Source organism: Cariama cristata, unplaced genomic scaffold (assembly GCF_000690535.1).
Source record: "Cariama cristata isolate BGI_N322 unplaced genomic scaffold, ASM69053v1 scaffold8130, whole genome shotgun sequence".
Lineage (NCBI taxonomy): Eukaryota > Metazoa > Chordata > Aves > Cariamiformes > Cariamidae > Cariama > Cariama cristata.
The window spans coordinates 16,386-43,389 of NW_009596360.1; the positions used below are offsets into that span (position 1 = coordinate 16,386).

General features: G+C 39.8%; 1 long non-coding RNA gene across 1 annotated transcript in view; it reads right to left on the reverse strand.

The window, feature by feature from the left end:
* Positions 1-7,508: 7,508 nt before the first annotated feature.
* LOC104165918 overlaps positions 7,509-27,004 on the reverse strand; it is a 97,893-nt gene continuing 78,397 nt past the window's right edge. The window contains exon 3 of the long non-coding RNA XR_696485.1: positions 7,509-7,630. This is a non-coding gene — a long non-coding RNA (uncharacterized LOC104165918). The remainder of the gene's footprint in view (positions 7,631-27,004) is intronic.

Here is a 27,004-nt window from a genome sequence, read left to right on the forward strand (position 1 = left end):
AAGAGCTCTTAGAAGATGTTATCAGAATATTTTAGCATGGGCAAAACCAAATATTTTCCTCTAGCATCAGATTTGTAAACAGCACACCTATAGAAGAAGCAGCTCTTCCCCAAAATTATGTTTAAAGCTAATAAAACTAACTACAAATGGTTAAAACTCAGTAAAATTTATAAGCAAATAAGAGAGGTTGTTGTAACAGTAACTGCAAGACATAGATGTAGATAATGTGCGTGAGAGAGCAAAATGGAAAACACTAGGCAGGCTCTAAACAACTCAGAACATCAGAAACACATAATTTTAACTTGCACAAACACAACATAAGCACAGGTTCAAGGAAAATTCCACCTAATAGGAGAAATGGTAACTGATTAAGCTGAACTCTTCCTACATGTAACGTTATGTTCAGGAAGCTAGGCCCATTCAGTTTGGTGGACAAAGAAGTGCCTGCATCAGTTCCCAAAATCTTCTACACACTCCCACCATCCTAGGGATTGAGATGCTAACAACAAAAGTAAGTGAAAAAGGGAAGATTTTGTTCAAAGACAAGGGAAAGAACTGTGAAACAGGAACAGAGGGACAAGGAAGGGGTCTCTGCCATCAGGAATTTTGTCATCTATAACAACTTCAGTCACGTCCTCCCGAGAGGAAACACGCATCATCCTCATCATCACCAAACAAACTGAGAGCCCAACAGACCTGTTTCTTCATGAGATGAAAAGCTAAACTGACTTGACTCCTACCAGACAAATCCTACAAGGCTTTCCTCGTGCACTACCTGCACTAATCTGAGCACAGAAGGTCCTGCTTAACTAAAGCTCCTGCCACTGCAGCCCTCTCTCTTACTGGGAGCATAAAGACCCATTCACTACTCTGGAAGAAGGAGAAAAAAAAAAAACCCACAAAACCAAAACTAACCACCCACTATTCATCTGGTTGTGTTCATAAAAAGCACTACCCTGACCATACTCCCAAAACTACACCACTCCTGTAAATGTATACATTACAAACATAAAGGTCTGGAATTTACAGTCAATAAACAGCAATACAAACAACCACCAGAGAATGTATAAACACTCGTAGGAGCAAAAATACTCAGCCTGGCTGCACCACACACAGTGTTTATTTATCTCCCTTGCAGAAGATCAATGGGAGAAGACATTCAAAACAACTTTTTAAACAAAGTGTCACTTTCTGTTAGTTAATGTCAGTGGGACTTCTTCCAACTACTTGTGTCACAGAAAGATAGGGATGTGTTTAGATAGATTTCTTGTTCCTTTACTCCAGTCATGGCAGCTGGGCATGAGTGAACAGAGAGGAGAAGGGCTGCTAGTCCAATCGAGTTACTGATTTAACATTTAGAGTCTTTGCAGCTCAAGAGAAAATTGCTGTGTATTTGTAACCTGAATGCAGGTCAGTGACTTTAAAAGGTCAAGCTGAACGTTTAAAATCTTTTTGTTATTAATTCCCCACCAGCTCCCAGTTGTGTGAATGCCAACGAGCAGACAGCTTTTACAGAGCTGAGAAGCAGTTAGCCTGTACCTCTGAAGACCAGGTCCTCAAGAAGATGCAAAAGGAGTACTGAAGCAGCGACTTTCTGCCATACAAGCAAATGAATTCTTTGTTCACTTGAGACCCACTTCTTAAAGCACAGGAGGCAGAGATTTCTTTATTGGTGTTTCTTCATTTGTTACTAACCCATTAGCCTAATGTCAAGGCAACTGAGTATTCTCCATCTACTTATTTCACTTTTTAGGAATACACAAACTATTCTGGTGCTATCTTGTACTAATTTACACAGTATCACAAGATTTGTTGATGCTTCTTAATAACACAGGTAACTCCCCATAGTACAGTGCACTTCTATAAACCCTTTAATCCAGAGATATCAAAGCACTTTGAAAACAATACATTTGCCGTACAAACTGCCCCCATTGCGTTAAGTCCATATCATTATCCCATACTTTACCGTCAAGAAAAACTAAAGCAGAGCAAGGTAATGCAATTTAGCAGGATTACAAAGAAAGCAGAAGAAACAGGAGCAGAATGTGAGTTTTCTGACTTTCTAGCTCCCCAACTCATCAGAAGGCCAGCCATCTGAGACAGTGAAATTCAACAGAGGTTATGATAATGCCTCAAGTAGATTTAAATTTCTAACGTGCAAATACTACGGTGTGCGGTTTACGCTATTGGCCTTTCAAGGATCCTCTGACTCTACAACAGCTTTTAAATACTTGGGGGAAATGCTCATAGGAACACAAAAACTTTGGGGTTTTCTTTCCACAGGATTAAACTCCCATTTGAAAAAATGTAGATGATAGCAAAGAACATACTTAAAGCATCATGGTAACTTTCAAACTGATTCCTTTCTGATACAATATGCCCAGCCTCCAAAAGATAGAGAAATAATCCAGAACATGTGTGACTGCTGGTTTTTTGTCAGTACAGCAATCTAAGTAAGCATCTGCTTCCTGCAAGGCTGTGTGATGCCAAGGGATCACATGTAGAAGTCAGAGTTTTCCCCTTGTTTTGGTAGATCACACACACTCTCCTATCATGTCTCATGAAAGAGCTGATGAGGGAGGAGTGGAGTGCACTGAAAAAGCAAACACGCACTGGAGCCACTGACAATAAATGAATGCAAAATAGCAAATCTATGGAAGTAGTCTGGTTGTGGAATGGACTACTTCAAGTCAAATTTAGGTCCGAGACAGATTGAGTTCTTCTGGAGCAGCATCTAGAGGTAGCGGTGACGTGATTCACCACCGGTTTATGGGAAGCTGCATGTTAACTTCAGAGGATTCTCATCGGACCAGAAAGCATTCCAAGTCTCAGGACCCTGGTGTATCTCCCTCTCAGTTAGAGCACTTGTATCACATACTCCCCTCCTTCAGATCCAAGGCACTACATTTGATGGTGGACCATTAGTATGTCTAGGATTCTAACATCAGAATGAATTTATAAGAATAGATGAGTATCTGTGACCACACACCTAGTAGTAAACTTGTTTTGAGGGTCAGTGTCTTGTGGAGCAGTCACCAAGGCAAGAATGTAATACTATTAATTTTCAGGCTCTGGTTTAAGCCATAAATTACTGATACTTTGCTTTAATTCCTACCTTAAGCATACTTGAAAATTTGTCATGACACCCTATAAATAAGCACCTTCAATGATTAATGTTTCAAGGAAAATTTCTCTGGCTTTGTTGAGCAGTAACCTTCTAGTACTGATGGCCTTATACAGGAGCAGTCTTTTGTTTTAATGACCTCAAAAATCTCTTAAGATCCTTTACCCAAGACTTCTATGAGCAAGTAGTCTCTGCTCTGGGAATGTCATCTCCATTACTAACTGAAAAAAGTAATGCTTAGGTAACCCACACCAACACTGAAACATAATCAGATAAGGAGTACTGGTTAGATGTTAGACATCAAGCACAGTAAAAGAGACACATTGAATCTTCAGTAATTGTCAGAAGAACATGTCAGAAGAAAACAGATCCTGTTTCACAGGAACACAAAATTCTAGTTTATACTTTAGTGCTAAGGAGGAAGAAGAAATGCAGTCTAACATAGGTTCCACTGATAAGGCACCCTACATTCTTACAGCTTGTAAAGGCATTCCACTGAAAGAAACACATTTTGTATGCTCATTCAGTACCTTCAACCATACAAACCTATGATCAACTGCCATTCATGCTACATTATCAGTATCCTACTTACCAGTGCTTAAAAGGTGACTCTGTTCAATCTAACAAACTCCCTTAATTTGTGATTTTCTAGTTATGCATCCCGACTTATCAAGTGGGGGTAACTTGTATCCCACCCAGTACAAAACTCCTCTGCAATATATTTGCCCAAATCAGTACACTCAAAACTCCTCCAGAAATTACCCAACAGCATGAGCTGGCTTGGAAAAAAAGTCTGCCTTGCTGTGAAAAACAACATTACCCCACCAGAACTATCACCCTCATGGCTTGCCTTTTTTTTTTTATTTACTTTTTAATGGAAGCAAAAAACCCTGTCATCTCACCTACTCCTCTTTTAATAAGGAATGACTGCCGTGACTACCCCCATCTAGAACCACCATTCACTGCCAGCACCTCTGCTCTCCTCGTGTGCTTAGAGAATAACTGATTAGCACTTTGCATAATTAACCTGATTAGCACTGTGCATAATCAAACTGATTAGCACTTTGCATAATTAAAAAGAAATAATAATAATAACAATAATAAGCAGTAGGTAATAGCAAAAGCTGCTAGTCCCAATGCCTGTTCGTTAGCTCTAGGATTAGTTTAGTGTGGCATATTTTATTTCTTAAAACTATTTTTTTAAAGATGCACAAGCTCCTGAGAAATACAAGTTAAAAAATTCTCATTTACTTTCAAGATCACTAGCGAAAACATCGGTTGTTCCACTAGTACAACTTAGGATTTCTTGCACCTCCCTCTGCTGCAGCTGAAGACATTTAACAGGAAGATGCCTGACCAGATGGACCACTGGTCTGATTCCCACATCTTTCTACAGTACTGCTTTTGAATTCATTATCACAGGAAACAGAAGCCTCACATCTTTTAAAGCATATATCCTCGCAATGTACCTCGAGGGGAGGAAAGCTGTTTTACTATTTTTGTCAAGATGGGCAAGGTAGTAAGATGCATACCCTCAGAAGTATGTAGGCACTGAATTCTCTCCTGCCCTGAACAATTACTCCAGACCACGGGAAGTTTGGAGAGGAACACGGAATTAATCAGATTCATGCCCCTCAGCCTCTATCACTCTTCCCCTATTTGAGCATCATTCTTGTCTGTAGGATGTTTTGTATCCTGTTCAAAAATGTGAGAGACAGAAGGTACCTTCTTTAACTGCTAGCCTGTCCCATCTCCAGTGTAAATCTCCCAATTAGGGTTTCAGGATTAACAACCACCTCCCAAAATCTGAAGAACCTGTGCAGCTACAGCTAGCTAGGTTGCAAACTGTGTGAAAACATCAAATGTTAAATGCCTGCATCACTAGTGACTCAGTTCTCATAGACATTCAATGCCAGACAACCTAGAAGAGTGGTGCCCCAAGTGAGCGCGTAAACCACTAACATTTTCTGTTTATTAATGTGGTCTCATCTCTCCTAGTCACAACTATACCCTGTGTTTCTCCTCACTTTATTAAGCCTATCTTTCTCTAGCATCCTTATATTACAGCTCAGATTTTCCCTGCGTTCCCCACAGAGCAATCTTCACCTTACATCTTCTATTATACCTTCAAGAGCACCTGAAATATTCACTGCCAACCCTCCACCATCTCCTTGCCTACATTTTCCACTGGGTAGCAGACACTCGTTATGGCTTCTCTGCTGACAGCTCAGCCACTATGGTTGGGACACTGGGCAACCAGGGAGTCAGTTCATTCTGAGTGATCAGTCCACCTGCCCTGCAGCTGTCCAGAGCGGAATTGCTGCCTCTGGACCATGCAGCCCAGATGCAGCACATTGCATGGACCTGTCCTAGAACAGTGACAAAAATATTCCCACTGTGCTAGACTGTCTCATAAACACTCTTGCATAAAATAAGCCAATGAGAAACTGTGGGTAGAAAGAGCAATAAAAGAGAATCTTATCATAATTAACTGGAAATGTATTACCCTTGCACAGAGGCCTCTCCATCACCCCAAGCTAAAGAACCCATTCGAACAGCAAAGGGTGCAGAGCTAGTCACTCATTTCACAAGTTGTTTAGTTTCAGAAGAAAAGTGTTGCTGTAGAGATTTTTCAAGTCCAAATGTTCCTGGGGAAGGTAGTTCCAGTAATTCTGGGAAGAAAGCCAATCCCTTGGCTTTATATGTAAATATTTAAACAACATTATTTTTATATACATATATTTTATACACATATACATATATGTCTTTAGAGTTCCAGACTTGCAAAACTGCAATGGAAAAAATATGCTAGTTCATGTACAGCTATAGGCTCACTTGCCTGAGCGATGATAACTGATCAACAGAAACAAAACACAACAACTTCAAAATAATTGAGCCATGTCATTTACGTATACTAATCCACCCAAACAGAAGAGCTGAAAGAGCGGGACTACAGATTCTAAGGTAGAGAGCTTAACCTTAAATTTTATCTCCTTAGAAGTGGCAAGAACATAAGGTTCATCAATTTTAAATCTTTCAGAGCCTAGATGGATGCCAAGTGCTCCATCCACAGGTGTGGAATCTCCAGCTTTGGATGACACAAAGCTTCACACTCCTAGCATCTTAGCACTCTGACACCTGACAGTAAAGCTGCGACTTCATCGTGTTTAGAAAGGTCACTGCTGCTTTAGGCTTAAATCAGGTCCATACCTTAAAAGGGATTACTTGGCAGAAAATGCAAGTGAAAGAATGGAAACATATCTGGCACTAAGACTTAGTAAATAAATAAAATGGGAAGAAAAAAAAAAGCTTTAAAATTGTTGAGGGGGGTGGTGTGTGTGATAAAATGGAGGAAGACGATTTAGTGAGAAGGTATCCAGTCAGAGCATATGATGAATAAATCAATCCATGAAAATAAAATCTACTACATGGATTCCACCTGTATTTACTCAGTAAGCAAAAAACACACCCTAATACAATGTACATGTGTGTAAATTCATAGCTATATGATTTAAAGAAATATTTATGAATACAATATTTACATGTATGTTCAAGTATATATAGCATAGCCAGTGTGAGTTTTAAGAAAAGATTACAGAAGCATACATAAATATACATTAAAAAAGTGCAGAAAAAAGGACCAAGAGTAGGGCAAGTCTTTCAGAAAATATTTTAATGGCTTTATAAAAAGCCCTCACCCAAAGTTTGAGGGGCTTGTGCAATCTTACATTTTTCTATTGCAAAATACACCTGCTTTCTTTTCTTTTTTTTCCCCCTAAACTAAATATTTCTTCCATCTAATGACTCTCTTTATTAGACAGCATCTAATTTGCATACATTTACATACAATTTAACTGCTAGCTTGTGAGAACAAAGAAATGGCTCTGTATTGTACTGAAGGACAATACTCAGAAAAGGAAGGTATAAAAACCAGCTAGCTCGGTGGCTGTGTATTCTCTTTGTTTCAGAAATACCAGGATTTTTAAACACACCACTTAAAGGGTGAAAAAGATTATTTCATCAAACAATGAAAAAAGATACAGTGCAGCTCCCTTTTAACACACTCTCTCTCTGGCCTGGTTAATGGGATTTAAGGGTCCAATATTTCTTTGCTTTCTTCTGTTTCCTTTATTAGAACTGATGGATTTAATTCTGTCACATATTTTACTTCATATTTTATTCCTATAACAATCTATGCTGAAGTTCAGCTCCAATGCTAATTCAATACTATCTTCCCTTCCTTGCAGTCAGCCTGGAATACAACTGAACGATCTTTGATGGGCATGAAGTACTCTGCCCTCAATGCCCAGTGCTAATGGATTTTAGAGAGAGTCTGCCAGAATTTTACCTTGTGGCAACAAGTCTAGAGATAATGAAAACTTACCATGTAGCTGACTGGGAATCAACAGGAAGGGAAGCAGGGCTGAGCTCCGCTTGTGAGAACAAGGAGGGACTGTGGTCAGAATAAATGCAGGATATAAAGGATGTGTCAAGCCCTCTAGTTCCCTAAAAGAAGAGGAGAAAAGGATCTTTGAGATCTCACATGAAGCAAAAACCTTTAGAAACAGTTGGCAGCAACTCCAACACAGGCTCTACCAAAAGCACGATACATCAGCAAAGGGTTTTTCTCCAAAGGCTTTGCAGTGGGAGCACCAATTGCAGAGGACAGCTACAAATCTAATCCATGTGGACTCGACACAAAAATCTTGCAGGAAAAAGAAAAGCACGATTTCAGGCTGCATGCTGCACATCCCCACGTCCCCTCAAACATGCGAAGCCCAGCAAAATAGGATGGTCTGCCATTTGTTACTGCCTGCATAGCAGAGCTGCTAACTTCACTTCTGAACTCTCCCCTTCCCAGCATCATACTCAACGACTTGTAGGGCAGAAAAGTACCAACATTCAGCAGCACAGGGTCAGGGGAAAGAATACCCAGTCACTCTGGCAGCATATTATAAGGGCCTGCCCTACAGAAACATAACAAGTGAAACCTTTTCTGGTGTAAGCAGACCTACTGCAACCTAATGGAATGGGACTACTCATGGTAAAAAGTGTTAGGCCAAGCCAGCTTGCGTACAAAGCAGGTGTAATATTTAGGATCCAGCAGTCATCTGCTCCGTTCAGTTTACCCCAGCCAGCCCCATGGTATGTGGTACACCGGCTTTATATGATCAGCAGAAGGCCAAGTGTTAATTTGATGGGCATTCTCACACCAGCACGTGGCACAGTAACGCTGTGACTAAAGATACAAGATACACATCACAAGCTGTACATAGAAGAAACTTGTGCTGATACTGTCCTGATGTCCCTCACTGGCACTCAAAATACATTATCGATTATTTTCAAATACAAGTTTTAATTTAAAGCTGGCTGAAATGTTAATGAAGCTTTAGCTCTTTTTCAAAGGGCAAAATTCCCTACTGTTTACAAAAATGTGGTTTTTTCCCCCCACCTTATCTGCTTCTAATGACATATAGCAGCCAAACCTCATAGAAGAAATTAATCCAGCCTTCATATCATTTTCCCTTGTCAAGGATGGAAAGGTTGAGGTGTGCAATCTTCAGAGTTTCTGATGCGTACCAAAATGCGGGTTTTAGAAAAGAGTGGAGAAAGTAAATTCCAAAGCCATGGTTCCTTTAACTATCATATCCTATGCTCACAGCTGTATCTTGCTGAAACCACCAGGTTATCATTTCAGGAAGCTTAAGAGTGTGGCTGCACTACAATGAAAGCCGATTTTAAGTGGAGCTGTCACAATCCCACCCTTCCCTCACCTCTTTTCTCTCCTTGCCACATGACCCAAAGTCTATCCTTGAGCCATGTCTGGTTCAGGGAGCTTTCACCTGCATGAGAATTTCTTTTCCATGTGTTTTCAGCCACATCAACCCCCAGTCACAGCTCAACATCCAGGCATGAAACTTGGAGGTTAGAGCTAAGAGGCAGTAGAACTCTACAAGCAGAGAAACAGCAACAGAGTGGCATCAGCATCAATCAGTTTAAGCTGCTGTGGACCTACATCATGTCCAGGGCTGCTTCGGTATGACATGGAAGAGAGGGTCTTATCACATAGCTGGAAGCCAAACCAATCATGTCTTTATAGGTAAAAAAGCCCCCACCTCACATGTTAACCTAAAAAAAACTGGTGAGCTATGTAGATCATGTAGAACAGATGCAGTCCGCTTCTGATGAAAAATAGCTTCAGATAATGGTGCAGTGCTACAATCTGCACCAGGGGCAATTTCCAAGTGGCAGGTAGAATTAGCCTCAAGTGACACGCATTACAGTAATGCTTCCCTGAGGCAATAAGGCAAGGTCTCACATTCAAAAGGAAAGAACTGAGCTTTCTTGCCAAAGGCAAACGATAAAGTGCATGATTAAGAACCACTGTTACCAGAACATCCAGAAGCTCCTGAAAAAAATCTTTCAAGAACTTGAGAAAACACATCTGGAAATAAAGACCAGGAATTTTCTTTCACATTTCTACAGTTACACTACTAAGCACCTCTTTTGCTACTTTCCTGGAGCACAAGCATCAGTTCCATCCTGACTAGAAACTAAGCCTTCTGACCATGAGCATTTCTAAAGTCACTCTGCTCAAACAGTTGTGCAGGAGGTTGTGGGATGTGTATCTGGATTTCAGCTGAATACAGAAGACACTACAATCCAAATCTCTTCCTTTAGCTTGCCTGCTCTAGGGGTAAACAAAAATTGGAACATTTTAAACCCTATGAGAGAGATCCTTTGGCAGTAAGGAATCACCCAACACCATCATTTACAATTTCTTCGGCAGAAGGAGTCACTAAGGAACAGCTTCACTAGCCAGTTAGCATCTACAGATGATTCGTCATCTTTGGAAATTACAGTAACTGACAGAACTAGAAGAATCAGTGCGGACACCTGATCTTCATCCATTTTCGTCAGCTCAACAACCACTACCTGCCTTTTCAGTATTGCAGTCAAAATTTTTATACCCGAGTTACAACCAGGCCTCAAGGGCAGAATACCAGATCAGACATAAGGACCGGTGGCTTTTTTCCTTCAACAACAATGAAATAACGCTTTCGTATGTAGCACTACATAACAGCATACACGATTCTGAAGCAATGGCATCCGCACAACTACTTGTTTTCGTTCCAGTCTTCTATATGCTCTAAAGATGGTTACAGTTATTCTAGCAACAAAGGGGAACTGCACAGGTCATTACACAAATCTATACATGTTCAAGTTATATGATCCCTATACAATAGGCTTGGCTGGTTTCCCAAACAGGAGACTCCCGTTTTCCTTCAACTGCCTTTAATACAGCCATTAGTAGTAGTACTATATTATCAGTATAACCCACTCGTGCATATATTCTTGCTGTGGTGTCACGGAACACTTTTCTCTATAAAACAACTGTCCATTGCAAAACACGCATACATATGTACCTACACACTAACATATATATACATACACATATAAAATACTCTGGTAAATATACTGTCGTAATTAGATATTAATAGCAGCTCATTGGCTCATCATCACAGTTGTTTGATTAAATTAATTTTATGTTTTCCAGGTTACAACAGGTGCCTACATCAGTTTTGACAGTCTTTAAAACGATGAGGAGAATCTAAGAATTTTAAATGATGCCAGTATTTCAATACTTTCTATTCAAGTGCTCTTGATTGGTTTAAAAGCGTATTGCCACAACACCAGCCACAAATTTTATCTTCACTTTAACAATTCCTCTTGGAGCTAAAAGTAGGTTAAGCAAACTGTTCATCAGACTTTTCCCTTTCTTTTCTTTTGTTGTTATATACTCCATTGAAGCTGAGATATGAAAACGTAAAAGTTGGTGTAAGCAGAAGAATAATTCAGTGGAAGGTAGCTCCTCTTGCACCTAATTAAATCTTGTGCTTTATGAAGTTCCACTTTTTGTACATCACTGTCTCATTACATTTTGTATTAGATGTTATGGGTGGGATTAACCAAAGGAACAAGGGAGGGATTCTCTTTCCACTCAAATCATGGTGAAGTAATTCAAGTTGAATCCACCAGCAGCACCTTCAGGCCAGCTTCGAGTGCTTTTGAAAATTCTCCCCATTCCCAACCTGCCCAGAAAGTGGGCAGAAACAAATAAAATTCCACCACCTTGTGTCTGGGAAGCAACATCTACAAGTTGCAGCTTGTGCGGTTCTGTCAAGCTAAAGATGCTGAGAATTCCCTTTTAAATACAAACAATATTTCTGAAGCTAGTAAATTCTTTCAAACATTCACTTTGATTTGATAAATTATGTTAAATACAATTTGCCTCAGCAGCATTTTCAACCATGACAGCTAGAGCACGAGCAGGTCATTTTTACATACAAAAGTAAAATCTATCCAGTTGTGTATACAGCCTAGATTATGTATGCAGGCCCACACTCCCCAAGATAACAAAATTACCCGGCTTGCACTCCAAGCCAGTCAGAAACTGTGTAGTTGCAGATAGCAAAGTCAAGCCCGAGCCAATCAGTCCTGCTAAGCAGCTGCTATCTCAGTTGCTTATTAGTTCACCAGTACACTAGCCACGACCAAAGGCTTCAGATGGGCTTAGAGTATGCACAGAACAAAATCGTCTCTGCTTTCAAAATACCACAGAAATGCAACCATGAATGAATACTATCAAAGGGTGGAGGTAGGGGAGAAATCTATTTTAAATTTTCTCAAAACATTATTTTTTTTAAACACTGAAGAGAAAATTCTTACTCTTGAATACTGTTTAATAACAGAATCGTGCTGTTTGTTGGCAGAACTCTAAGTTTCATTTTCAGCAGAAAAAAATGTGTATCATAATTTTTCCTGATTTAGATGGGTTTTAGGTCAACCTTAGCTACATAAAAATGAATGTTTTGTTCAAATTACAGGGTAATTTTAATTAGGACACCCTGTTAGACATCCTGTTGTTCTATTTAATGGACTTTCTCAATTACGAGAAGAAATACCTCCCCACCCACCCGCAACTTAAAAGTAAAAATTATGCTGAATAAATACACAAAAATAAAATTATTTATTCTGCACTAGATCTTTGTATTTTCGTTCATCTTTATTTGGCAACTTCTGTATCAAAAGGGCAGAGTTCAGAATTCCACACCCATTAAACACCTGTTTAAAAACCACTTGAAGCACTGGAACCAGCCAAATATGTCCCAATTAAGCAGAAATGCTGGCACTGCTGTCCCGAGTAAGGAACACCCATAGCCATTTGCTCTCATTAGGTTAAACAGGTTTCTTGGGACATAGCTGAATTCCTGATTATGTGCACTGCAAATGGATGGAGAACACCAGAACAATAAAGTTTAATTCAGCGTAGCCTTCTGTCCAGTTGTTGAGCATGGAATTTTGGGAAAAGCGAAAACCGAAGCTTAAGGAAGCGGCTGGGAGTTACGTGCACTGCACAAGACAACACACACTTCTTTCAAGAAATTGCTTGGCTGACATAATGGAAAGAACTGAGCTGAGATTTTTTTTTTCTTGAAAATGCTCTGAAATTAAGAGCTGATTCCCTTTTTCTTAGCATCTCCTCCTCTGTACTTTGTATTAGTTTGATTCCCTTACACAGTTTTATTTGTCAGTTATAAGCACAATACGGTATCTTTCATATTCACTTTAGTGTTAAATTAGTCACTGACTTCTTGAGTTTGTACATTTATGAATTCAGTGATGGAATGGAAAGCCCAGAAGACAAAAGCTTTGCTCATAGATCAGACACAGTACTGCAAGTTTCCCAAATATTTTTGTCAACTAATTTAAAGGCTCTTCTAGAGAGACCAACTGCATGGCAAACAGAAGAATCTCATTTCTATCATTCATTTAACCTCTTGGTCTCCATCAAGGACGCAGACATGCTTGTCAATAAGTGACAAGACAAGTGGTCTTTTTCCAAATACCCAACAATACCTTTCAGGGTGGTGCCACTAAAAAGCCACTAGACAGAATCAGAGCAGAGTGGTAGTGATTAAAAACCATGTCTGAAATGCTTCCAATACCCATGCTCAATCCTCTATAATCCCACTTCATTATCAATTTATTAACTTCTTTTGTTGTCCTATCTGTCACCCTCCTGTGCCAGTCACTAATGTATCTTCGTTTGGAAAGTGCTCTACTCCACGCACACACAAAAAGTCAGCATACTTCACATAAAATTGATCAGTTAACTGTATCCAAGTAAAAGATGTACAGTCTCTAAACTGATACCTTAAAGTTAAATGTATAAAAAGGATGGTTCAGCACTATAAACACTACTTAATTCACAACTCACATAGTCAGGATGTTAGCAGACTGAAAAGACTATCTATATATTTTTCTCTTCACTTACTCCACACAGATTTCTTAAGAACATAAATCCTCTTGGTTTTCTACTACCTCTTGTACTTAGTGTAGAACTCACAATTACTTAGCACCTACATTTCTAAAGTAAACTTTAGTACAAGGAAAAAAAAAAGGCATTCTAGGAATAAAAGATGTTGTCTAGCAGTTGCTGCTGACCTAAAACTATATTTATTTTCAAGACAACCATAAGAGTGGCAGATGCTTTCTTGTTCTGGCTGGCTACAAGTGGCACCAAGAAGTCCTTAGGTAGATACTTGTATATTCAATCTTCACTTGTTCCCCACCACCATCAATAACAAGTATTTTTGCATACAAACAACACTTTCTGCTGTGCTATTGCTCTTTATTTAGATATCCATGGGTGCTATATTCACCATGGTCTCAAGAACAGTTTCCCCTTCCATATTCCTACTGATATCAACAAGAATGCCAGATACCCAAAACATCTGAAAAAGATAAATATTCCACATTTATTCTCCATTATTTAATTCACAAGTGTTGCTGCTTATAGTGAAAACACTTTACAACAATATCCCTAAAAATTGAGAGCCACAGTCCTTAGCCATTTCTTAATTTAAGCCTTAGTAACTTCCCCTCTCAGAACTGGTGGCTGACATTTTATTCAGCAGATGATATCTGTAGCTGCAGCACTTCCAGACTACAAAGAGCTGCAAATGCTATCATTACAAATGGATGTTTTTATTGGTAGACATTTTGAGAGACTAACCAGAAAGCAGTAGGAAAAGCAGATGCATGGATGGAAAGAAAACAAAACAAGCCCACAAACAAACAAAACACTACAAATCACAACAGGACAAGAGAAAAATCAAGCAGTGACATCACCTTACCGGGTTAGTAAAAACAATTCTAGCTTGATTGGAATTCCAGGGTTTTTTTCCTTTATTTCCATTAGACAACTATAAAAACATTCAGTTGCATCACCTTCACACACACCCTGATAAACTACCTTGTATTATTTGCATCTAAGCACACTTAATGCAACTTAAAGGTAAAAATAGTAGTCCTCTGTACTGTAAAAACAAATAAAGGGAAGCATCTCCTCTAAACTGCTCTCCTTGAAAAAGCAGAAACAATTCATTCTATAAATTTCAACTGGCATTTCACTTCCACTGAATCAAAAGTGTATTTTGGACCCTAGAGAAGTTGTCTTCAACAACACCCTCTACAGAATCAATGAGGTTGGAAGAGACCTCTGGGATCATTGAGTCCAACCTTTGCCCTAACACCACCATGTCAACTAGACCATGGCACTAAGTGCTATGTCCAGTCTTTTCTTAAAGATCTCCAGGGATGGTGACTCCACCACCTCCCTGGGCAGCCCATTCCAATGCCTAATGACCCCTTCTGTGAAGAAATGCCTCCTAATGTCTAACTTGAACCTCCCCTGGCACAGTTCCAGACTATGCCCTCTTGTCCTGCCACTGGTTGCCTGGGAGAAGAGGCCGACCCTCACCTGGCTACAACCTCCTTTCAGGTAGTTGTAGAGAGCGATAAAGTCCGAGCCTAACAAAATGCGGAGAGCTGTAGACTGGCACGTTGGCTTGAGAAGCAACAGAATATTCCACAGGAGGAGAGACTTCGCCTGCATCACAAATATCTACAGGCAAATCACATAATCTTTTTATATGCGATATAAATAAGAGACATAGATTAAAAGGAGAGAAAGAAACAGCTTTGAAACCACCTGGAACACTTTGTGGAACTAACTTTCAATTACCTACAACAGCAGATTTTAAAGCTTCTGCAGGAGGCAAGTGAGTCCTTGTACATCGGCTGAGGACAAGGGCCCCTCAGCCCTAGAAATATGGAGTAACACTCAACAAATGAGGGGAAAGACAGGGAAAAAAAAGGCACTGGAATAGGCTAATACAAGAATTTCTACAATACAGAAGCCTACCCAAATATTTATTGCCAAAGGAAAATAGAAAAACCAAAACACACCACACAGATCATAATTACTCGTGTCAGGAAATACTCTCTTCCTCACTATCACGATCCCACAGTGGAGTGGCATCTTTTAAGACAAAGTCAAAAACTGTGGTCTGTGAAACAGAAACTAAAGTAGCAAAAGAAAAGAGCAAGAAGTGAGGTGTGGGGCAAACACTGAAGATAAAAATGGCTGGAATTAAGAATCCAGATACAGCCTTTGTCTTTGGGGCAGGGAGGGGAAAAAAAAGGGAGGCACATAAAGTTTACGCACAAAAAGGGGAAGTCAGCGGAGGGATACATTAAAAAAATTAATGTTTCAATATGCCGTCTTGTAATATCACATTGAAAACCACACCACTGTGTGTTGTTACTGTATTTGGCCAAGCACACTGTTGTGTTTAATTTGAACTTTGATTACGATAAATCACATGATACAGGGAGGCAACCAAGTGACTCACAGTCCCTTCTGAAATCTTCCCCTATTAAAGCTTAGACTGTAGGAGGAACACAGTAACCAGATGCTACACCAGACAAAGGGAGCTGAAGTATTGAACGCAACATCCGAGGACTGCTTGGTCGTTTGTTAGACAGGAACAGTAACTTTGCTGTGCCAGCAATTAAGACTGTTAGAGCAGTAGATAAATTTGGTGCATCCACCAGATACAGCAATCCATGGGCTGCCCAATTTTCTAAGGAGGGCACAGACACTCTGCACACCTGAGCACAATTAAGTCTTACTGCTTATGAAGAAGAGAATCAGTATTGGCAGGGCACTGGCTTGAATGGGAGGGAGGCAGTTGGACAAGAAGCATAAACCTGTTTCTGCTCACTACCAACATTATTGCAGGCACCAGTAATGAGGTGGCTAGGCTAGAAGGGGAAAGGGATATAGGATCTGGAGTGCTTTATCAACTCCAAGACCAATGCTGGTTTTGGCACTATTTTCACTCTAGTGAGTTACAAACAAAAAAACCCAACAACCAAGCAGGTGCTAGCAATCTGAGAGACCACATGCCAGCTACAGCTGCTTCAAACTGATTCAATTACATCTGCCTGAATAGTCCCAGGACATGGAATCCACTGAAGGGAACCACAGGTCAAAGGGAGACCCAGTACTTTGTGATTTTAACACTCCATTAAATTAAGGTGGAAGTCCCCCAACTGAAACTGCAGGAGAATATTCAGACAGGATCTGAGGCATATGATCACCCTCAGCCTAAGATAAGATGGAAGCTGGGAGACAGCATATGCATGACACCAGGATATACAGTAAAACCCCTTTGGAAATAAGGCCTCAAAAATTTCCTGAAGCAGCCTGACAGCACTGCCTTGTTTCCCAAAACACTGGGTGCAGTACATTTGCTTGAACATGCTCTTGGGATTGGGACTTCACTCCAAACCTTGTTTGTACAAAAAGGGGCCAAGCAGCTGGGAAATTCTGGAGTGTAGCGTGTCCTCATTAGCTCCCATCTGCCATCAGAACTCAGCTCATGGCAAGTTTGGCTAAGTCCTGGTGTTCTCAGGTCCAAATCTGGGTCAGTTTTAATTACACTATACAGAATTCAGTGTGCAGTTTTTAAATCCTTATTATACAGCGCAGAAGAACGGGCAGCTCTCCAACTAATCAATTTTTTAAAAGTACATATATAAAAATTTTAAACCAGGCTAGACAGACAGTGGGTGGAAGAAGGAAAAAAAAAAAGTATAAGCGAGTACAGGGGTTAGTTAAGAGAACTGTTAGCAAAAGTGGGTCACCAGCAAGTTCTGCTTTAAAACTTCAAAGGAAGGGGAAAAAGAAAAAAACCTCTTCATTTTTTAAGACAGTGAAAGTGATGTTCAAGATGTGTACAATTCATACTGCTTTTAGCATCAGCATGGGTTACACACAACAGTACTGCAGCCAGATTGCTATGAAGGGAAAGACAAATTGTCTTGTGGCTACAGGACGATAGCAGGCACTGGCTGACCTATTGCCATATCTTTTAACAGTGTTATTGCCAGGCTTGGGAAAGTCCTTTTCCCTAAAGACAAAAATGAAGATTGTAGCCTTTACCCCACGGGTATAGAAAAGGCATGGTGGTTAGAAGTACAGTTCAATGGGATTGTTGAAGGTGATAGTGAACAGCAGGATGTTCTAAATCCTTATCCAATTAATGTTTTTTGGAGTACTGTAACTGCTATTTATTTCCTCTTTTTCTATGCCATCAAATAGCCATCAGCCAGGTCAGGACTTGAAAAGAGTTTTGCTTGCCAGGTTGCTGGCAAAGAGAACGATAGGAGGCACAGAGAACGGCACGTTTTTCACTGAACAGACACTTGGGATAGGATAGCACGCCAAATCTTATCTATGTAAATTGGGCTAAAATCTACTCTCAAAGTCAACAACCAGAATCCGCCCTGTTTAGAATCTTTGTCAGATGCAAGAGAGCAAGTGGAAGTCTTCAATGACAGCTACCGACATAAAGGTAGTTCAGAAATGGAGAAGGATGATCAAGGAGCAGAGTAAATAACAATGAGATGATAGATACTTGTTAGAAGAGCATAATATTCTGCCATCCCCTACACAAAAACTACACTTTCAAAGATTTCCAAGTTTGCTTTAACCATTTCCATGAAAAATTCCTGTTAAACAAAATTTCCCTTCATACACCTTGTTAGTATTAACATAGCTTTCATTTTAGAGCTACAGCATAACAGAAAGAACACAATTCTGCACTCTCCCTTGTAAGTACTTCTTCACTTGATGGCTAATCCATACATCCCCAGCTGCTAGGTGAATCTAGTACATCCTGATACAGTAAGAAATACACTACTGCCTCTTTCAGGATCAACAAAAGCTACAAGGCTAGAGTAACCAGACAATGCTTTTTCTTTGAAAGGAAGCTTTTTCTTTAATGTAACCCCCCTCCCACACACACCACCTCTAATACATGAAAATCCATACATTAAACAACAATCCAAGCAATCATCAAAGAAATAAAACTTACCACAAGAGCATCACAATCTTAGGTACCACCACCTTCTCCATGACGGTACTAGCTCTCAAATGTCCGAGGGCTTTTTGCCCATACCACCTGATTGGTCTCAAGCTCTAACTATCCCCACCTGGGCCCACTTGTATTAATTAGGACAATTAGCCTCACCTCTCCAGGATAATTGTCAATTTAGTTGAGCTGACACCAAAAAGAATTTGTATAAAAATAGCAAGCTGAAGCCACAAGCAGACTGGGCAAGGTTATCTCCAGCTATTGAAGAAGAAAATTATCCCCATGCAAATCTGTTTTTTAAGGGTCTGGTTTCTTAGCAGAACTTTTCACTATGGAGTTTCTGTGCAGATCAGTAACAGAACAAAAATGTGTAGGAGAACAATAACACAGCAAATGCTAGTAAATTTAGCCCAGGCATTATCATTGTATCGTTCTTGTAACAGAAGAGAAATTTCAGTGCCCAGATATGTCTTTGGAATATGCTCTCTTTTAAAGCACTGTTAGTGCAGTTAGGCATGTTTGATGGACTATTCAAAGATGTGACCCACCAGTGACTAGGCAGAATAGACAACCTATAACTTACATACAACAAAGAGCAAAGTAATAATGCTATTGAGCTATCTAGTGCTGCACATGCTCTGGAAAACTGACAAAGAAGTTCAATGGTGAAACAGGGCAGCTACTTGGGAAGCCTGGGAAGGGAGGACAGTGCAGTTAAGAAGGAAAGTTTAGCTTTTACTTGATTTTTTTATTTTATATCACCTATCAATGTAGCTTTATTAAATAACTTTACATACCTCCTTCTTTGGCCTCTCTGCTTTTCCTCTTCCTCCATTTGACATATACTGTAACAAACCATTCTAAAATGTAAAAGTCAAAGATGGCTAGCATTGTACCCAAGTGCTAAGGTAGACTTTCACTAGGCTCTGAGTAATCTGAAAGACCGCAAATATGACAACAGGCGTCACTCACTACCTGCTGCAATGGTGGAACTATAGAGTGGAAGGAACACTGGCCTCTGAAGTGTCTTTACATTCCACTGTCTAGACACATGGAAGCTACAGTGTGGAAAACAAGAGGAAGAAAAAAAAAAAAAGACGACAAGACAGAAGACTCCAGGGTGAAAGGAACTGGGGCTCTGCCCATGCTCACATCCCTAGAGATCAACTTCTTTTTCTTCCCTCTCCTCCCTCTAAAATGGTGTTCAGGTGTGACCCAAGTTAAAATCACTAAACCCTTTCAGGTCCTCCAGCTGATAATGCAGCCCCTTCAGAGTTGTCTATTGTCACACCACTAACTTGTTCAAGGTATATCTGGTAGCCCTGAATTCTGACCAGGGAACCTCTGGGAAAGGAGGCCGGATGATATTTCTGAATAATCCACCCTGTTCTTACATAACAAGGCTCTCACAGAAGCACATCTTCCTTCTACTGTTCTATTGATGGGGCAATGGTGAAAGATCTGGCATGGCATATGAATGCAGATATACTCTATAGCAACAAAGCAAGCATACCATTCTGAGACAGAGGATGTTTTATTTTGCAGACTGTCAGCAGCTGGGGATGTTAAAAACATGAATGTAATTTACAGAATGAATTCAACCACGGTGGTCCCAAGTTAGAAATTAAAGAGAGGCTCTTGTCAAACACCTCTCTGCTAAAATTTAATACTACTGTATTCATCTTACTGTACCCACATGTAGCAACTCACGTAATCCTCTTAATGGGGTCTGTCCTTTCCACTACATGAGCTGGAATACCTGAGACAACAGCATGATTTATAAACAGAATGAGTCTCAATTTTATTGTCCTTGGTTGCAAGAGTTTAAGTCATACTCTTAAAATCTGAATGCCATTTTTCTATGGCACTTTATTTGTGAGTGGGTGTTTTTGGTGCTATAGTCTACATAAAATGAATCAGTACATAAGAAAATGCAACACCTATTATCATGTGCTTTGTAAACATCCAGCCCCTGGCTTGTGTGTGCTGTGCAGCACAGTTGTTATTATCAGCTAACAACATGTTCTAACTAACAGAATAAGTCCTACAGATCTCATTTTTCTGAATTTTAGAAACAGTGGAGCAGGATTAAGAGGAATTTGCCAAATTTCTGTATTCTCTGTACCTGCAGAGGAGGAGGAAACCTGCAATTCTGTCACTGCAGTGAGGAGATGGTATCAAGAACAGCACTAAACAAGGACAATCAAAGGGATCACAAGTACTTTCTTAAAGAATAATACCCCATGTATATTGTTCTCAAATAAAAACTGAGAGTCCTGACTAAAGTGATGTCAACTTGCAACTTCTGTGCTCCAGTTTCCAGCCTGCATGACAAAAGACAGCGAAAAAGCACACAGACCTACATACATATCTCAGTTCTTCCTTTCTATTATTTGATAGCCAAACTAAGTCAGGTGATGAATTCAGAAGGCCCTCCATGGTGAGACAGAGTATAACCCAAGTTTAAAACAGAAAAGGAAGTGACAACAGATAAACACAGGATGACCATGAAAAGAAAGTTTACAATATACTGCTTTTATATAGCAATATGAGATACAAACACCAATTTATCCCTGTTTTCTAGATGAGGAAACAAAAAGCCCTGGTCTAGACCACAAAATAAATCAAGGGACTCATACTGAATATACATGATTAGGTCAAACTCTGTTTTCTATTCGTTTTATCACATTTACCCTCAGTACCTGATAATTAATGCTTTCTTTTATCCAGCTAAAGAAGTCATCAACAATAGATAAGCACTGGAGCACGTATCTGGAGCATGGTTCAACTGGAAATCTACCACATCCACATCACGTCCCACTGCAGACCATAGATACAGGCTCAACAGCATGTCCCTGACACTAGCCAGGACAGTTACTTACTGAATCTGTGGGCAGGGCAAATGAGGAGTCTCATTGCCCTCCCTTAAATCTTTCCAGTTGCTGGCAAACCACTGGCTATGGGTTTTCTGAGCAAGTGGTTATATTCGTATCTTTGTGCTGAAGAACCCTTGATGGACTTTTCTTTTATGAGTATGTAATTTGCTTAGTAGGCAGATTTCCTTCTGCATTTTCTTCATCTTAGGTTAATGACTTTCACTGTCAATATTTGCATTGTGTGTATAAAGAAGATTTTCTGGAGCTGCAGAAAAGAGATCTCTGATATAAACACAAGGAAGAGACTGATCTATAGATCACCCCTCCTGGGCTAAACCAGCATAAAGTAGAGTGTAAACAGGATCTCAGGACAATGGCAAATCTGTTCTTGTCTCATGATGAAGATTTCAACAGATCATAACAATGCTGTAGCTTCACAGTTTATTTAAATAGATTTATAACAGACTAACTCCCTTTTACAAGAGCAAAGAGATGCTTAATCTGAGCCAAGAGGCACAAACTGAGTAGATATGAAGGTGAAATGGTCTGAATTTGCCAGTCACACTTGCAGTGTGACTGCATCTGCTGCTTGGATGCTGCCTAAATAGGCCAAGATCAAGGTTGCAAAGATTGATTTGATTCTGATCCCTCAAAGTAAACAAGATGACCCAGAAATCAAAGCTCATAATAAAATTTTAAATTATCCCATGAAGTCATCTTCTATTTCCACACTGCCGTGCACATAATCATGTGTGCATGTATGTACATGCACACATACACACACATTCACACTCAAATCCATGTTTTGCCCTGCATTTGTATGCTGCACCATTGCAAACATACTCTGAAAGAACATAATTGCTAGAGGAAAATAGCACCCATTGGTGCAGAGAACCTATGCTACTGTTCCCCTTTTCTGCTCAGAAAACACTGATCCACCTCTACTTGCCTCACCTCCCCTGCCCCTTTACCAATGAGGAACTCACCTTACATCTCTATAACGCTTTCCTTGGCCAAGTCTGCAACCCCAGGCAACCCAGCCTCGACTGTAGGCAACAAAGGCAGAGAGCTCAGCTCAGAGTTTGCCATGCTCAGTGCATGTCACATAACACAAGCAACCTGCTAACGAGCTGCTATGTGCTCTCTCAAAGTCACAGCTGCCAGCAACAATTGAGCAAGTGCAGCCTAGCTTTTCAGGATTCCTGCCTGTTGCCCAGGAACCACACAAAGCACTGGAGATTTTAAACAGGTGCAAACAGTGCTTTTCTCCCATGCCTTGCCCTCCACCACGTCAGACTGCACAGTCCCTGCAACGGCAAAGCAAGAAGAACCAGAAAGCAGCAAATGAACTTTCAAAATATGACCAGAGTTCCTATTGATAAAGCAACACTTTTATGACATGAGAAAAACAGCTTGTACGTAGCACTCTAGGCAGATGCAGGAAGGCTTGGTCAGGCTTGCCTTCATGAAGACCCGCTTTTTTCAGAAATGTGCAACTGTATCATAATTCTGGGTTACACATTTTTCTAAAATTGTCAGTATTTCTCACCTGCAAAATATTTTGTTAACGTAAGAAGTAATGTTTCAGAACACGCAATGATTCAGAACACATAATGAGCACCAAAAATAAATGAAAAGGGTGCATTTTAAAGCTTACTTTTAAAATAATTCGATAGCTGTATAGGAATTTTTAATGCTCAAAACCATCTGTCAAATAAGTGTCTTTACAAGCATAATATAAATCACACAATTATCTAATTTTGTGTATGTGCAGAAATTATATATGTACCATCTCTTTACAGCCCATTGCTTAGCATTATAATCTTGTATGTACACAGTTCAGTGCATAGGTAGTACTGTAGGTAGACACAAAAAGTATCACCTGAACTGAGAATCTGTGAGACAATTTTTAACAGGCTCATTAGAAAAGACTGCACTAATTCCAGAATGGTTTGTTTTGTCAATATTGCCTAAACTGTGTTAAGGTCATCAGTATGAGTTTGTTATTAGCCATGTTCCCACGCTGGTAATCAGGCACGTTCCTGTTAATTTCAGGCAGAATCTTGCCTGAATTGGAAGGGAGCAGGAACTGGTTAAGGCCACTAACCAGATGGCCATTAAGACCTGGCGCTCTGATGTTATGATCAACTACTGGTCTTGTGTCTGCCTCCTATTTACAAGCCTACTCACAAGAGCAGGCACAGCTCAAGCCTTGAGCAAGGCTCTTTTGCTGTTCGTTCAGAAATGTTACAATGCTGACATGCATGCTAAGGGCTTCTGTCTAAAATGAAACTCCTCAGATAGGTTTACCTTCCCTTTTGGATTCAGCTTTCCATTTGGATGGGAGGCTGAAAAGGCTAAAGGGTTCTCTTGTACAGACGCCAACAAAAACAAAGGTAAACTTAGAATTTTCATTAACTGTAAATTACAAGAGCAAACAGAAATAAGGATTGATGTGAGCAACAGGGAATGCTAAAGCTTCACCAAATGTAATGTGTAATGCCTCAACCCAAACATATTTTGGGATGACTGCCAAGAAGATGGGTATAAATGTGGGAGGCTTAGTAGAGTACAGTTTGAGCTAAAATGTGTAAAGTTTTCACTTGTGCTAAGGAAACATTCGTAGCTAGGTAAAAACAAGGCCTTATGAAAAATCCAGTTTCACATCTAATCTAAATTTCCCTGGGCAAAGCAACTGCTCTCTTCCTAAGCTGATCCTCGAGATAGCTGGTGGTAGCATGCAACTATTGTGGATAGTATTGCCATGGGTTAAGCACTAACTGAATATTGTAAAGTCTAGAGGTGTCTTATCCAGGATTAAGTGGTTTGGTGTTCTCATCTAAACCTGAATTGCAACTAGTCATTATAATGCTTTTGTCATTTGGTGGTCCAGTGACACCTGTACAACTATGAAGCAGAAATGTCAGCTCTGTCTAACAAGCTTTCATGTGCTATCTTACCTCATACTGTTATCCATTAGATCTTTTGACCTAGAATCTCCTAGTAGTGAAGGATGCAGCATCCCAAACCATCAGAGCTTCCCCAGCGAAGAGCAATTACAGTGCCCTGTATGTTGTTGGGGACGTAGCAGAAAGGGTATTAAACAACCCAAATAATCTCTCTTTGCTGCTAAAAATCCTCCAGCAGAAAAAAGCCAACGTGGCTGAGTTTTGGTTTATCTACTGTCAGAGCTGTGCCTCAACAGTAAGAGTATGAGGTGCTCGACTAGAAGACTAGCTCATGAAGAGAGACTTAAGCCTACTTTCCATCAGATAAACAATGGACAATTTTAGTAAAGGTAAGAGGCTAGTGAGTGAAAGGCTATAAATTCTACAGAAATGTTCAACACAGGCTCATTTCTCAGCTTTTTTTAAGCTACTTTGTTCTTGAGTTCATAGACCAATTCTTTCAGCAAAAAAACGTCACTGGCAGTAAAGCTTTTTACCTATTTTTCTGCATAGACTTCAGAAAGCACATACAGTAATGAAGCTCCAAGAAGCCATTTTACTGGCTACCAACTGCAGCTTTATTCGCGTGATTGGTTCCAAGATCTTGAGGCAGTAACACAAGTTACTTCGTGTTTCTCTGTGTTAAGTGCAGGGTACATCCTTCCCTCTCTGTGCCTGAGATGATACAGCATCTGCAGCTGACAGATAGGGACAAGCTTTTGACCCCCCTTAATGCACCTCCAGTTCTACAGATGTGGAAGTATGAAGTGCCTATTAGACAACACAGCACAGGAATGGTACCGACAATACCCAATGCATCCCATTACTTGGCAAATAAACATGACACTCTGGTAAAGGGATGGGGACAACAGAAACTTATCCCAACTAAAAGAGAATTAAAATCTCAAAAGACACTGCCTGTTCATTCCATTGTTCAACACATAGATCTATTCAGCTAGGAGGACGAAAGGTTCCAAGTAACCCTAGCAATATATATACATAATGCTACTTGTCACCAGAAGTAATAATATGGCCTCCATTGGTAGAAGAGACCATGTCTTTCCATTCACTGGAGAATGTCTCCCTTAAGGCTAATGTTGGCACAAGAACGATGAGAACATTTAGGAAGGACTCTAAGGTAAACGCAGCTCAGATTGGTCTCCACTGTTGCCTGTGACTAAGGGGCAAAGACATTTCTTACATTGCCCAGGAACGGGAAGTGCACAGTGTGCAATGGAGTTTAACGACAACAGTGATTCAAAAAACTCTCTTTAAACTCTAAGTAAGTATCCTATACATTGTGGAACAGGCCAGCACTCACTGTTTTGGCAACAATCTTACAGTGAAGTTACCCTCTCTGTAAATTGAAACTTTCCTTCAAATTACGTCAAGTGTGTGCACCTCAGCAAAGCTTGGAGGAATCTGAAGGAAGAATGTATCCTTTTCTGCAATGGCTTCTGTAAAACAAGAAACTGGATTAACAAGAGTCTTCACTGGTGCCAGCCAGACCACAAAGTGTACTGTCAACACTCCACTGTAAGGTAAAAGCTGTTGTGATTTTAAAAGAATATCAATTATACATCCTGCTCCAGAAGTGCTATAACCTGTCTTCAGATTTCTTATGAACTATGTCTTCTATTCCTAAATAATACCACAGTAAGAAACATCAGATTACTTCCTAGGAGGTATTTACAAAACTCTGGGATATTCTAAGCAGATACCAGCAAATATTATTATTCTGAATAGCACTACAAGCTGCCCTCCATCCACAGCACCATGTAGACTGTCATTTTGGTAGTTAGGATGCATTTTGCAGCAAGACTTAACTGTTCTTTCAAGTGCACTGTACTGCTAGTTGTTGTCACAATTATTTATAACTAGGGACATCCATCTCCTACTAACCTTCTGTTCTGGTCCAATATACAGGAAACAGTATTTGGAGTGCTGAAGTACATTTATAAGAATTTCAACTCAATATTTCTTAGCCAGATTCTGCCCTCTGTTTTTGACTGTAAACCCAGGCAAGTAAGAGATGGTATTCAGTCTTCCTCTCTATTGTGTGGTACGTGTGTACAAAAACATAATTTTCATAGAAGTTCAGGATAGCAAATGAAGATATTCAGCTAAAGAAGGGCTTTTTCAAGAGACTTGTAAAACATGAGACCACTAGTTGGGTTTCTTCTTTAAACTGTATCATAAACGTACTGTAGCATTCTTTTAACACAGAGAAGCGGTGGAATAGTGCACGAAACACTCAATGCCAAGAAATAAGCTACCCCTAGTCTACCAGTGAATTACCTTACAGCCTTGAGAAAGTTACTTAACTGTTCTGTGTTTCAGTTTCCCATCTATCAAATGGGGATAATGATACTTTGTAAAACCACTCTAAGGTTCTTTAAAAAATATATTATCATTTGGAAACTTGTAAAGTGCACTGGAATTTCTAAAAAAAACACCGAGAATATAGGAATAAGTATTGCTTTAAACTTTTGTTGCAATAAAGTCATACCTTTCTTAAGTACTTTACAATATTCTCAAGTGTTTATATGTACTGTTTAAGTGAATGAACTACAACTATCAGACCTCTAGCATACTGGATTTGAAGATACTACATGCTTTATGTTTAAACTTGCATCAGGTGGTTAAAACACAAATCTTTTCATGGACCTCAGTAAGAGATGGACTAGATCCTGTATTTTTTCCTAAGACAGGCAGAAGTCCTCAGGCTAAGGTAGCAGTGCAATTCTTTGAAACATACAGTAATTA